Source organism: Pleurodeles waltl, chromosome 1_2 (assembly GCF_031143425.1).
Source record: "Pleurodeles waltl isolate 20211129_DDA chromosome 1_2, aPleWal1.hap1.20221129, whole genome shotgun sequence".
In the NCBI taxonomy this organism is placed as follows: Eukaryota; Metazoa; Chordata; class Amphibia; order Caudata; family Salamandridae; genus Pleurodeles; species Pleurodeles waltl.
The window spans coordinates 708,653,699-708,667,366 of NC_090437.1; positions in this window are offsets into that span (position 1 = coordinate 708,653,699).

The following is a 13,668-nucleotide window of genomic DNA, read 5'->3' on the forward strand; positions in this document are numbered from 1 at the left end:
GGACTTCCTTGGCGATGGCACGCCAAATCCCGATCTTCTCATGGGCGCGGACCTATGTGACACGTACAGGGAGGGAGAAATACCACGTTCAAGTTTGTCTGCATTTTCCTTGCCAGTGGCCCAACGCCCCCCATCCCCGCCAGGCCCCCCGCCATGCCCCCCGCCAGGCCCAACATGCCCCCCATCCCCGCCAGGCCCCCCGCCAGGCCCAACGCCCCCCATCCCCGCCAGGCCCCCCGCCATGCCCCCCGCCATGCCCCCCGCCAGGCCCAACGCCCTCCATCCCCGCCAGGCCCCCCGCCATGCCCCCCGCCATGCCCCCCGCCATGCCCCCCGCCAGGCCCAACATGCCCCCCATCCCCGCCAGGCCCCCCGCCATGCCCCCGCCAGGCCCAACATGCCCCCCATCCCCGCCAGGCCCCCCGCCAGGCCCAACGCCCCCCATCCCCGCCAGGCCCCCCGCCAGCCCCAACATGCCCCCCCATCCCCGCCAGGCCCCCAAGCCAGCCAGTGGCCCCAAATCCAGATTGAATTAAACTCACTTGTTGGTCTGGAGGACCGTAGAGTAGCGCATACTGGGGGAGGACCCCATCCACAAGTTTCTCCAACTCCTCTCCAGTGAAGGCAGGGGCCCTTTCCCCAGGCGCAGCAGCCATTGTCCCTTCCAGACCGAGGTCACAGCAACACTTGCAGTATAGGTCCTCTCCTGTGAAAGTTCAAGTCGCAAGTGGATAAGTAGATAGAAAATGGCGGTCACGTCCGCGGCGGTGCGTACCGCGGCGGTGCGTCCCGCCGGCGCCCTTCGCCATTGGCTCCTGAAACCCATAGGCTTCAATGTTAACCAATGCGGCTTCGCGCCGCGGTCTTCGCCCGCCGCCCGCCGCGGTGTGCCACGCCAGCGCATTGACCTCACATCCCATTGTCACACTTCACAGGTCAGGCAGCCGCCATTTCCAGGGCCCACATGGCTCAATTTCAACTGCGTCACACAGGCCTTTGCCTTGCATAGCCACTCAGACACGCCATTCACTGCATAGAGAATCGTTTACTGTGCTAGCTGTGAGTACGTACCTGTGGGTTGCTTGACTGTGTGCTCCATGTTGTCCTTCCTAGGCACCGTCCGCTGGGTTTGGCGAGGAGACGGATGAATCCTCCCGTGTACCGACCGCTGGTGGACCTGTCGACAATGGAAGAACGCCACATTATCCTGACCTACCGTCTTAACCGTGCCACTATACATGAACTGTGTGCCCAGCTGGAGCCCGACCTGATGTCCCCCATCCGCCAACCCACAGGGATTCCCCCTCTGGTGCAGGTCATGTCAGTACTCCATTTCTTGGCAAGTGGTTCATTTCAGACAACAGTGGGAATTGCTTCTGGGATGTCTCAGCCCATGTTTTCGAAGGTGTTATCCAGAGTGTTGTCTGCCCTGATGAAATACGTGAGGAGCTACATCATTTTCCCTGAGGTGGGCGAATTGGCTACAGTGAAGGGTGATTTCTATGCCCTTGGACATATTCCCAACGTCATTGGTGCCATTGATGGGACCCATGTGGCTTTGGTTCCCCCAAGAGACAGGGAGCAGGTGTACAGGAACAGAAAAAGTTACCATTCAATGAACATCCAGGTGGTGTGTTTGGCTGACCAGTACATCTCGCATGTAAATGCCAAATTCCCTGGGTCAGTGCATGACGCCTACATCCTGAGGAATAGCAGCATCCCTTACGTGATGGAACAGCTAGAGAGACACCGTGTATGGCTAGTGGGGGACTCTGGGTACCCCAACCTGTCGTGGCTACTGACCCCAGTAAGGAATCCCCGGACCAGGGCAGAGGAACGGTACAATGAGGCCCATGGGCGTACTAGGAGGGTGATCGAACGCACCTTTGGCCTCCTAAAGGCCAGGTTTCGGTGCCTGCATATGACAGGTGGATCCCTAATGTACTCACCTAAGAAGGTGTGTCACATCATCGTGGCCTGCTTCACAACCTGGCTTTGCGACGCCAGATGCCTTTCCTGCAGGAGGATGGTCGAGACGGTGGTGTTGTGGCAGCGGTGGAACCTGAGGAGAGTGACGAGGAGGAAGACGACGGGGCTGAAACAGACAACAGGGACAGAATCATTGAACAGTACTTCCAATAGGACACAGGTAACAATTCAAAGATAATTTAGTAAATGTGAACTACTCTCCTGCATCTCTGCTGCCTGTCTATTTGCCCCAGTGTATGATGACTGAGTTGTGGCTTTTCCCTCCCTATTTCAGATCTGGGGTCCCCACTACGAGTCCTGTGCTTCGTTTCCCCATGGACTACAGCTTTGTGGCAGCTGTTTGTTGACTTCACCATGTACAAGGACATATTTGCACTGTCATGTCAATTACAATATATTGAAATCACAGCCAGACTCCAGATAGTTTTGTGCAAAATAGGTGTTTATTTAAGTGCTCAAAATGGGATGGGTGGTTTCAAGTGGGTGGGGGCTATGGTGAAGGAATGTCCATGGCAGAGTCCAGAGTAACAGTCACACAGGTGCATTGTCCAGAGGCCTGTGGAGAGATGGAGCATGGGCAGTTCAAGGATGGACAGGGTGACAATGTGGGACAGTGGGATGACATCAGGTGGTATCCATTGCTGGCGGGGGTCTTGACATCCTACTCTGTCTTCTTGCGAGATCTCAGGGCCCTCTTGCGGGGTGGTTCTTCTCCTGCAGGAGGTGGGGGTCTGGTGGGCTGCTGCTGTGCGGGGGCCTCCTGTCCACTAGCGCCGGCGGAGGTGGTTGGCTGTTCTTGGTCCAGGCTAGTGGCAGGGGCCCTTGGGTGTTGTTGAGTGTCCGTCCTGGTGTTGACGAGGTCCTGCAGCAGCCCTACCATGGTAACCAGGGTGGAGGTGAGGGCTCTGATGTCCTCCCTGTACCCCCAATAGTGTTCCTCCTGCAGTACCTGGATCTCCTGGAACCGGGCCAGTACAGTCGCCATCGTCTCCAGGGAGCGGTTGTATGCTCCCATGATGGTGGTGAGGGCCTCGTGGAGAGTGGGTTCCCTGGGCCCGTCCCCCCCTGTCGCACAGCTGCCCTCCGAGTTGCCCTGTTTCCCTGGGCCTCTGCCCCCTGGCCGGTGTGCCCACTACCACTGCCCCCAGGTCCCTGTTGTTGTTGGGGTGGTGGGTTATCCTGGGTGCCCTGTAGTGGTAGACACACCGCAGATTGACGCGCCCTGGAGACAGAGGCATGGGCCCGCTGGGTGGGAGCTGTGCTGGTGTTCCCAGAGGGGTTGGGGTCTGTAGTGGCCTGGGCCTGTGTGAGGGGAACCGACTGTCCAGAGGTCCCCGATGGTCCGGGCTGGTCATCGGTGTCCAGGTCGACAGAGCTGCTGTCATCGCTGACGGCCTCTTGGGTGGGGGGTGTGGAGAATTCTGGGCCCTCCGCGGCGGTGTGTTGACGGTCGGGTCCTGCAGGGGTATAGAGGTATGGTTATAGTTTCAATGTGTGGCATATGGGTGTATCTGTGGGTTCCCGTGTCCCCAAGTGCTGGCATTCGTGTGTGGGGGCTTTGGTGAGGGTGGCTTGTGGGGGGGATGTGTATATGCATTGGGCATGCTTTGGTGATGGGTGTCCATGCTTAGTGGACGCATGCAGGCCTAGGTTTTGGGATGTGTGGGTTGTGATGATGAGACATTGGCAGGGAATAGGTGTGCTGGGGGTGGGGGTGAGGATGGTGGTGGGGGTGAGGATGGTGGTGGGGGTGAGGGTGGGGGTGAGGATGGGGGTGGGGGTGAGGGTGGGGTTCGAGGATGGGGGTGAGGGTTGGGGTATGATTTGGCATGCAGGTGGGGGGGAAGCAGTAGTGAAGCTTCAACTTACCAGTATCCATTCCTCCGCCGACTCCTGCGAGGACGTCAGGATGCAGGATGTTCAAGACTTCCTCCTCCCATGATGTAAATTGTGGGGGTTGAGGTGGGGGTCCTCCGCCAGTCTTCTGCACGGCGATGTTGTGCCTGGATACCATGGAACGCACCTCCCCCCGTAGGTCGTTCCATCGCTTCCTGATGTCTTCCCGATTTCTGGGGTGCTGTCCCACAGCGTTGACCCTGTCGACAATCCGCTGCCATAGCTCCGTCCTCCGGGCAATGCTGGTGTATTGTATCTGTGTGCCGAACAGCTGGGGCTCTACCCGAACGATTTCCTCCACCATGACCCTGAGTTCTTCGTCGGAGAAGCGGGGGTGTCTTTGGGGTGCCATGGGGTGGTGTGTATGATGTGTGGGGTGGAGTATGTGTAGTTAAGTGTGTTGAGTGTGGTGGTGTGTGTTGTTTTGTGTGTGGATAGTGTGTGGGTGATGGTGTGGAGTGGCTGTGGCTGCTAGTTTGTGGATGGTGGTGTCTCGCTCTGGCCTTCTTTCAGAATATTTTGTCGTAGGGGTTTGTGGGTGATGTGGGTGTGTGTTTTATATTGTATTGTGTGTGTGCGAGTGGTGTGTGTATGTGTATCAGGTGTGTGGGATTCAAATCGTCCAATGTGGCTGAGTTTTGTTCGTTTGTGTGTATTCTGACCGCGGCGGTGTGTCCCGCCAATGGAATACCGCGTTTGAATGACCGCCGCGTGGATTCGTGGGTCGTAATGGCATGGGCGTATTTCTGTTGGCGTGACGGTGGAGGTTTTGTCACCTCCACTTTTCCGCCGACCGCTGGTCTGGCGGTCTGTTGTGGCTGTCGGATTTTCGGAGGTTTGCCTTCTGCGGGTCAGAATGACCGTGGCGGGTTTCCGCGACCGCGGCGGGATTATGGAGGATTTCTGACCGGCGGTAGGCGCCTTTTACCGCCGAGGTCAGAATGACCACCATAGTCTTGAAATGAACACAGACTGTTTTTGCAGTGATCTTGCGGACGAATGGTAGGTGAGTGAGGCATGGTGGGATGTGCTGTTCTGCCTCTTGAGAGTTTTGGAAGGCAGAATCTGAGGTTGGTGATCATTTACAATCTCCAAAAATGTGTTTTCACATTTAGCCTTTCAGGACCCCCTTCCCTTTATGTTTGTTTTTTGTCATGCAGTATAACTCTGATCTCATATGGTCGTGGATATGTGACAGCCCTTAAAGCCCTAGGAGCATGGTCTATGCTGGGGTCACATTTCCTACTCTTTCCCATGGTGCATATATTGATATTATTTGTTAAGTGCACAATTGCCCTTAGGTGTCTTGGCGTTAGCGTCTAAATTGTTTGAATCAACAAAAAGATAACTACAGAAGTGAAAAAGGCCAGGACTTAAGTTGTTTCCTGCATCATAAGAGGGAAATGGTGTCCCCTTTGAAAGTAAGTGAGAGAGTGGGTCTGTTAGTGAGTGAAATGAGATTTTCAACATCTATGTCTCCAAAGAGAATGTGCTGTCACTGAGGTTAGACAATGATAATCAGAGCAAATGAACAAGAAGGTTCTATAGGAATGGCAATGCACTAGCCATCTAGATGTATGGGCAAGGGTTGTGAGTTATCATTTATTGTTTCTAGTGTAGTCCTTTTTTGACAGTTAAAAGTATTGGATATTTCCATTCAGATCTGCCAAGATGCTAGCTGCATGAGGTGTTGCCTGACATAGAGAAATAGATATCACTTTTACATGTACTTAGGGGGTCATTATGACCCCGTCGGACGGCGCTAATATGGAGAAAAGTACTGCAAACAGGCTGGTGGTACTTTTCTCCATATTAAGACATTGGTGGTTAGGCTAAAGCCAAACCGCCAATGTACCACACCAACTGCCACAGTGGTAACAACCGCCAGGCTGGATACTTCACTCTCCAGCCCGGCAGCCGTCACTTGCCAGTCTGCGGGATTATGATGCTGCTTACCGCCATGGTTTTCATGGCAACCTTACCACCATGAAAACCAAGACAGTAGGCACTATCAGTGACAGGGAATCCCTTCTGATAGGGGTCTTCCCCATCCACCTCCCCGTCTGCTGGTTTCCAACCCACCCCCCGTTTCCCTCCAGACCCCCCTTCCTGCACTTACCTTCATTCATATACGAACACACGCATACACACACCCATTCCAACATTCATCCACACATGCATGCATCCATTCACACACACTTACATACATACACTCAGACATGCATTCACACAACTCAACATACATGCACTCACCCCCCCAAACATGCACACTCATACAACACACACATGCATACACGCATGCACAGTCATACACACACACACACACAAAACACCCCCACCCCCTCCCCTGTCGGAGCACCCGACTTACCTGTAGTCAGGGGGTCCTCCGGCAGGAGTCGGGATGAGGCGATGCTGCCACCAGCAGCGTCCACCAGCAGAACACGGTCAGGCCATATTATTCTCATAATACAGCTGGCGACGGTCTACTAGTGTGGCACTGCTGCTGGCAGCAGCGCCACCTTACCGCCATCCTTCTGGCGGAAATCCAGCTGTGGTCATAATCCCGCTGACGGCTGGTAGCTGTGGCGACGGTCTTTTGGCGGCAGTCACTGCAGCGGTAGGTGTTTTTTACCGCCAGGGTCCAAATGACCCCCTTAGTCTTTAACCAGTAGTTTTGACAATTGGTGATGAGTTTTTCTTTGACCCCATGCTACTAAGAGAATGCCATTCTGAAACACCTACAACACAACAGACTCATTCTCACGAAACACGTCATAAGATACTGTACAATTTTCATAACTTAAGTGTTAGACTTGGCATCCTTGGCGTGGTCTCCCCTAACTTTTTGCCTCTGTTTCCCAGGTTGTTGATGTGTGCTGGACTCTGTTTCTGCTGTTTTTGATACTCTGGGCACTTTACCACTGCTATCCAGTGCTAAAGTGCATGTACTCCTATGTAAAATATATATGTTTTTGGTTTTCCATGATTGGCATATTTGATTTACTAGTAAGTCCCTAGTACAGTGCACTAGAGATGCCCAGGGCCTGTAAATCAAATGCTACTAGTGGGTGTGCCACCCACATAAGTAGCCCTGTAAACATGGCTCAGACCTGCCACAGCAGTGTCTGTGTGTGTAGTTTTAAACTGCCAATTCGACTTGGCAAGTGTACCCACTTGCCAGGCCTAAACCTTCCCTTTTTTATACATGTAAGCCACCCCTAAGATAGGCCCTAGGTAGCCCTATGGGCGGGTACAGTGTATGTTAAAGGAGAGACATGTACTGATGTGCTTTACATGTCCTAACAGTGAAATACTGCCAAATTCGTTTTTCACTGTTGCAAGGCTTATCTCTCTCACAGGTTAACATGTGGGCTGACTTTAAATATTACTAAAGCGCAGAATCTCTTTGGGAGCAGATAGAAATTTGGAGTTTAGGGTCTTTGAACTCACAAATTGAAAATATATCTTTTAGTGAAGTTGGTTTTTAGATTGTGTGTTTGAAAATGCTACTTTGAGAAAGTAGACATTTTATTGCTTAAACCATTCTGTGGTTCTGCTTGTTTGTGGATTGATTCCTGTCTGGGTCAGTTTGACAGTTGGGCTGTTTGCACCTCTCCTCTAGAAAGTGACACAAAGGGAGCTGGGGTGTAGCCTGAATATCCTGATGAGCCATCTGGGCTGAGGGGAGGAGTGGTCACTTGCACCTGAAAGGGCTGTGCCTGCCCTCACACAATGCAGTCTCCAACCCCCTGGTGTCTGTCTGGGGCCTGGCCTGGGCAAGGTAGGGTCTTGAAAACAACAGAGACTTCCCTTTGAAGCAGGCCTACTTCAAAGGCAGAAAGGAGTATAAGAAGAGCACTCAAAATCCCTGAAAATTAGATCACTTCTGGAATCTAGAGGAACCTCTGCCAAGGAGAAGAGCTGAGGAGAAGTGCTGCCCCTGCATTTGACTGTTCTTTGTTGGGCTATCCTGCAGTTGCTGCTTCTACCTGTGAAAGGGGACAAAGTTTGGACTTTGTTGTGCATTCCTGCTTGAGATGAATCTCTAAGGGTTAGAACTGAGCTTGCCTCCTGTTGTTGAAGTCTCAGGGCCATCAAAGACTTCCACTGCCAGCACCTGAACTCTTTGCTGAGACTCCTGCCCTGCCAAGTGGTGCCCTATCCAGTCTCTGAGCCCTTGAGAGGTGAAGCTAGTAGCTAAGAACTGAAAATCCATGCAAAGACCGCCGTGCGGGGAAGCTTATGATGCACCACCAGACTCGCAGCTGAAATCGATGCTTCACCTGCATCGCGGCTGTAAGATCGATGCAACGCGGCTGGAGAAACAATGCGCAACACCGGCAGTGGCTGCTGTTAATGCTGCAAGCCCCCAAGCAGCGCGGCTTCTGGATACCCTGTCTCCAGATTTCAACCCAACATCCTTTGGCGCGGAAAATCAACGCAAAGCCTGCCCGGACCTGAGGTCCTATTTGGATCGACGCATCGCTCTCTTGCGGGAGAGAAGAAATGACACACGCCGACTGACCGAAGAAGGAATGACACACGTTCTCGTTTGCGGGTGAGAAATCAACACATTGATGGCATTTTTCAACACACACTCGCCCGTCTGGCTTTATTTTTACGCTACCCAGGTACTTTTGTGCGCTAATAGCGTTCTCCCTGTTTTCCAAGGATTAAGACTCTTATTCTTTTTAAAATTCATAACTTGACTTGTGTATGTCAGATTTTTTTCATTTTGGTCATGTGTTGTTTGGATAAATATTTACCTATTTTTCTAAACCCGTGTTGTGTCATTTTGTACTGTTTTCACTGAGTTACTGTGTGTGTTGCTACAAATACTTTACACATTGCTTCTTAAGTTAAGCCTGCCTGCTCTTGCCAAGCTACCAAATGGGTGAGCGGGGGTTAACTGAGGGTGATTCTCCTTTCCCTGACTAGACAGAGGGTCCTTGCGTGGACAGGGTGTAACCTGACTGCCAACCAAAGACCCCATTTCTGACATTGAGGGTTTCATTTCAGTTGTACATCGTTCACACAAACTGCACTTCATACGACTTCCTTCCAATGGCTCCAACTCTGTGTTCAATCATTTTACCTCCTGACAGTTATTGACATCATGTAGTCACTTGTCACTCCTGTAGCTTGTCACCTAGCTGTGACATTCTGCATAACCAGTGGACCTCAGAGAGGTAAGCTGTGAGCCTCTCCACAGTTGTGTCTCCTCCTATAACTAGACCTCCTGGCATATATCTCTCTATGATGACCCAGGGTTTGTATAGGTGTAGTACCCTACTGGGACGATCTTTGCCAAGCAAGCCTTTATGTGTTCCCACCCTTTGGAGAGACCAAGGTGGTCATTATGAACATGGAGGTAATGACCACCACGCCGGTGGTCATTACTGCCAACAGCATGGCGGTCCAGACCGCCATATTGTGAAGACAGTAGTGAACTAGCTGCTAAGCAGCCAGTTCACTACTACCCACAGCCAGGTCTGAATCGAGAGATGGCAGGCACATTCGACCCAGAGGTGGAGGCTGGACCAGCGGTGGGATTATGATCCCATTTCCACTGGGGATTTCTGCCCGGATACCCCGCCAGGTAATCTCTGGTGGAAAGCATACGGGTGACAGGAATTCTCATTCCTGTCACCTGTATGTGACATGACAGGCCCCCCCTTGACACTACCCCCACCCACCGCCCCAAGCACCGAGAACCACCCACACACCCACCCCCCAAACTCAGAAAAACCGACCACCCCAACCCTCCTACCCTAAATCTCTATGTAGGCCTCCTGGCTCCCCCTCATCCCCCCACATATAGGTCCCCCCCAAACCCCCACATCCTCATGCACCCATACACCTACATGCACACATGCATTCATACACTCAGACACACATCCCCCCTTCACAAACACTTACGCACACCCCCATGTACGCACTCACACACTCACAAACACCCCCTTCCCCCCCTCTCGGACAGCACTTACCTGTTCCATGGTGCTGCTCCTGGAGGGAACGGGCTCCTTGGATGCTGCTCCCCCGCGTCTCCATACACCGCCATGCCTATAACTGCATCATTATAGGCATGGCTGGGTATGGACTGATGTGGCAGTTAGAGTGGAGCAGCATCCACCCCCGCCACCGACCACCATCATGGCGCATGGCGGGTCTCACCGCCATCAATGGTGGTGAGGCTCCATGTGTTGGAATATGGCGGGGTGCCTGCAGCCGCCACTGGTGGTCTTCTTTCGACCGTCAGCAAACCACCATGTTTAAAATGAGGGCCCAAGTCTCTCCTTCCCATAAACCTAATTAATGCGTGTGGTCATCAAAGAGAAGTGTGCACAGCTGCAATACACATACATTTTCGGATTATTTTTCTGATTATATTGAAATATTACATTGTACCTGAGATATACATGCGTTGGTTCTTAGATGCTGTGAGGCTGCAATTCAAGGGTTTGCATTGTTATTTAGGATCCCATTGACAGGGCGTGTGATGCAAAGGGCAGTGACGAGGATGCATTGTGCAGTTGGGGCAATGCTTCAGTTCCTAGGAGTTGTGAGGGGCCTGCATTGAAGATGTATTGTGCATGTCTTTGAGGCAGCTCTGATTCACACAGTAGCAGCGATGCATTGCTTCTGCTCCAAGTTACACTGCACAGCAAAGGGGATGTGTCAATTCGGCTGGATCCACAGAGGGCAGAAGAGCACCTTAGGCCCACTTCCAAGGGCCCAGGACTGGGGTGGCACCACTTGATGCAGTAGAGTCACAGATGGCAGAATCCAGGTGCAGTTGCAGGGTTGTTGGAAGCCTCTTGTGTCCCGAAGGCTTCCGATCAGGAGGCCAGCCAACTTGCCTTTGAGGTCACGCTGAGATTCTGGGTTCAAAAGTTACTCCTCACCCAGGCAAGAGGGCAGCAGGTCAGAGCAGCAGGGCTGCAGTCATTCAGAGCAGCAGTCCAGCAGAGTGGCAGTCCTTGTAGCAGCCCAGCAGTCCTCCTTCCAGAGGTCCAGAGGTAAACTGAAGAGGTAGTGTCTGAGGTTCAATATTTATGCTTGGATGGCTTTGTCTGGAAGGTGGTGGAAGCTTCTAGAATTCCCTTTAAACCTAGGCATACTTCCTTCCCTTACCTGGCTCCAGACTAACTACAGGGGGTATGCAGTCCTTTGTGTGGAGGCAGGACACAACTATTCAGGTGTAAGAGGGACTAGGTCCAGCGTCCCCCTCCCATCCAGCCAGCGATAGCCCATCCAGCACACCTAAGCTCCCTATTGTGTGTGACAGTCTAGGAGGAATGCAGAGAGCCCAACTGGCAGCTACACCCAGTCAAGTGACCCAGGCACAGGCTACAGGCACTAAATGGCTAAGGCAAGAAAACGCCAAGTTAAATGTTATAAGGTAATTCCAGTGGTTTCTATCGGAGAAGTAGGCCTTCCAGTAGTGAAAGATGAATTTAAGATTTTTCACTACTAGCACACTAAAATTGCTATTTAAAACTGCACATACAGGCTGCAATGACAGGCCTGTAGCATGCTTAAAGTGCTACTTAAGTGGGTGGCACAATCAGTGGTGCAGGCCCTCCAGTAGCATTTAGCTTAAAGGCCCTGGCCACAAGTAGTGTCACTTTACTGGGGACATAGAAGCAACTCAGATATATGCCAATTGGGGATAAGCCAACATAACCTGTTTCAAGAGTGAGCACATGCACTTTAGCAGTGGTTAGCAGTTGTAAAGAATGCAGTAAAGAATGCAGAGTCTTAAGGAAGGCAAAATCTTTGTGTGGAAGACCATCGTAAGTATAGTATGACTTTGTATGTACCCCTCAGTAACTTGCATGCTACAAGGGTTTGTTTTATGTTTTTCAACCCCACCCCCCTTAGCTAGTCAGACATATTCTAGAATTTAATATAATACATTGCTGTAAGGTCAATATCATACTGGCATTGTGATGATCTTATGCTATAGGCTTGCACAAAGTAAAGTATTTGTTTTGTTTGCCCTCTCTCATGTCCATCTTTCATCTTTCATAGTAAACTCAGTTCTCTCTCTCTCTCTACAATGCAATATGAGCCTCCACAAATGCTTTTGCAGTGTAAAGAAGACCCACCCATACCCAGGAAGAAAATGGAAGCAGCCATACATAACTTATTCATTAGCTACTGAAGCAGACAATATACATGTACAATGGATATATGAATTTTGTTACACTGTCTTGGTTTTGAAGGACAAAATGTTTATGTCTTTACCAGCTATTGTGCCTACCCAAACAGAAGGTAATATAAATGAATTTGATAAGGGTCTGAAAAGGCAGGTACTGTGATTTAAACCCACCATTACTGTTGCTCTAGAAAGTTATCCCTTTTATACATGAGCACAAAGACCTGATAAAGCTATTGATGTTTTCCTTACAGCTCTTAGATATTTAGCCATCTCATGTACCTTTGCTATGTCACTGGATAAATGATTAGGGACCAACTTTGTGCTCCTTACTAATTCTAAAAAGATCCAAAGGCATTACCGGTTATGGGTGGGCCCAGACTAGAAGAGGCCAAAGCAATCAAACAATCTTTATCAAAGATGAGATTAGTTAATGAAGACAGAATGGATAAAAACCAGTTGCAGGTTTATATGGTAAAGAATCCTAATTTTAAAACTTAGGAAAATACAAAAGTGGTGAGGTGAGGTTTTCCTGTTACATATGTGGTAACAAGTTGCATTTAGCTTCGTTCAAGGGATGTCATGCATTTAACAAGTCTTGTAATTTATGTAGGAGAAGTAGGTATTTTTTAAAGTGTGTAAAGAGAAAGGATCTACTAGACAAGTAGCCCAAGTGGGTCTAGCAGACAGGGCCTGCTTTAGCACTAGTGGTGCCCAGTGCAATAATCTTTGTTGGTGCCACTCCAAAAACCTCCTTATCCAAGAATTCCCTCACTCCCATGCTCCACCAGTGCTCATCATCTTTCCATAGCCACTCTCTCACATGCATTTAATTAGCTTTATATCACTACCCATACCAGTGTAGGGTGTCAGAGCACTTTACGTCACACAAACATTTTGAAGAGCCAATGAATCATAGATGTGTAAACCAGCCTATAGGAAATGTTACATAACACTATGAGAATTGCAAGGTGTAGGAATCACAAGTCACTAATAATGGTTGTAGTGTCTTGCAAGTTTTATGATAGAACCCCTTTTGGCTCTGAATGGTCTCCGTAGCATACTGATGTAGTCGAGAGTGGAATATAACAAAAGCTTGGTATAGAATGTGAGTTCGGAGGTTCGCACAGAACAAAAAAGATGTATAACTAACAGCTCTGTGTGTTGCGTAGTCATTGACTGGTAAACAGGTGCGAAAGGATGCTACAACTGGAGACAAGATAGGAGATATGTAACCCGAAGAGAGATTGTGCTCTGCAAGAGAATTTGCCACGGTCCAAGCAAACTGCTTGTGCGTTCCACGTGTGCTTTCATCGAAGTGCCAAACAGAAAGTCACTGTATGTGGAGTCAAAGTGCAATTTATACGGAAAAGTATTGCTCTGCCACGCAAGATAAAATTAAACATTATACAGAGGGTTAACGCTGAAGGTGGATGCAACCAGATTTTCAAAGCGCCGTCAAATATAAACACAGCTTTTAAAAAAACACCAAGAACAGAAGTGCTGCAAGCCAGAGAGCAACCAGGTGTGGAAAAAGAGGCTGAAAAATGATCCCTCAAGTACGTAAAAGAGTCATCTGCTTACATGAACTAATTAAACTGAGAGCTCATACTGCTGCAGAG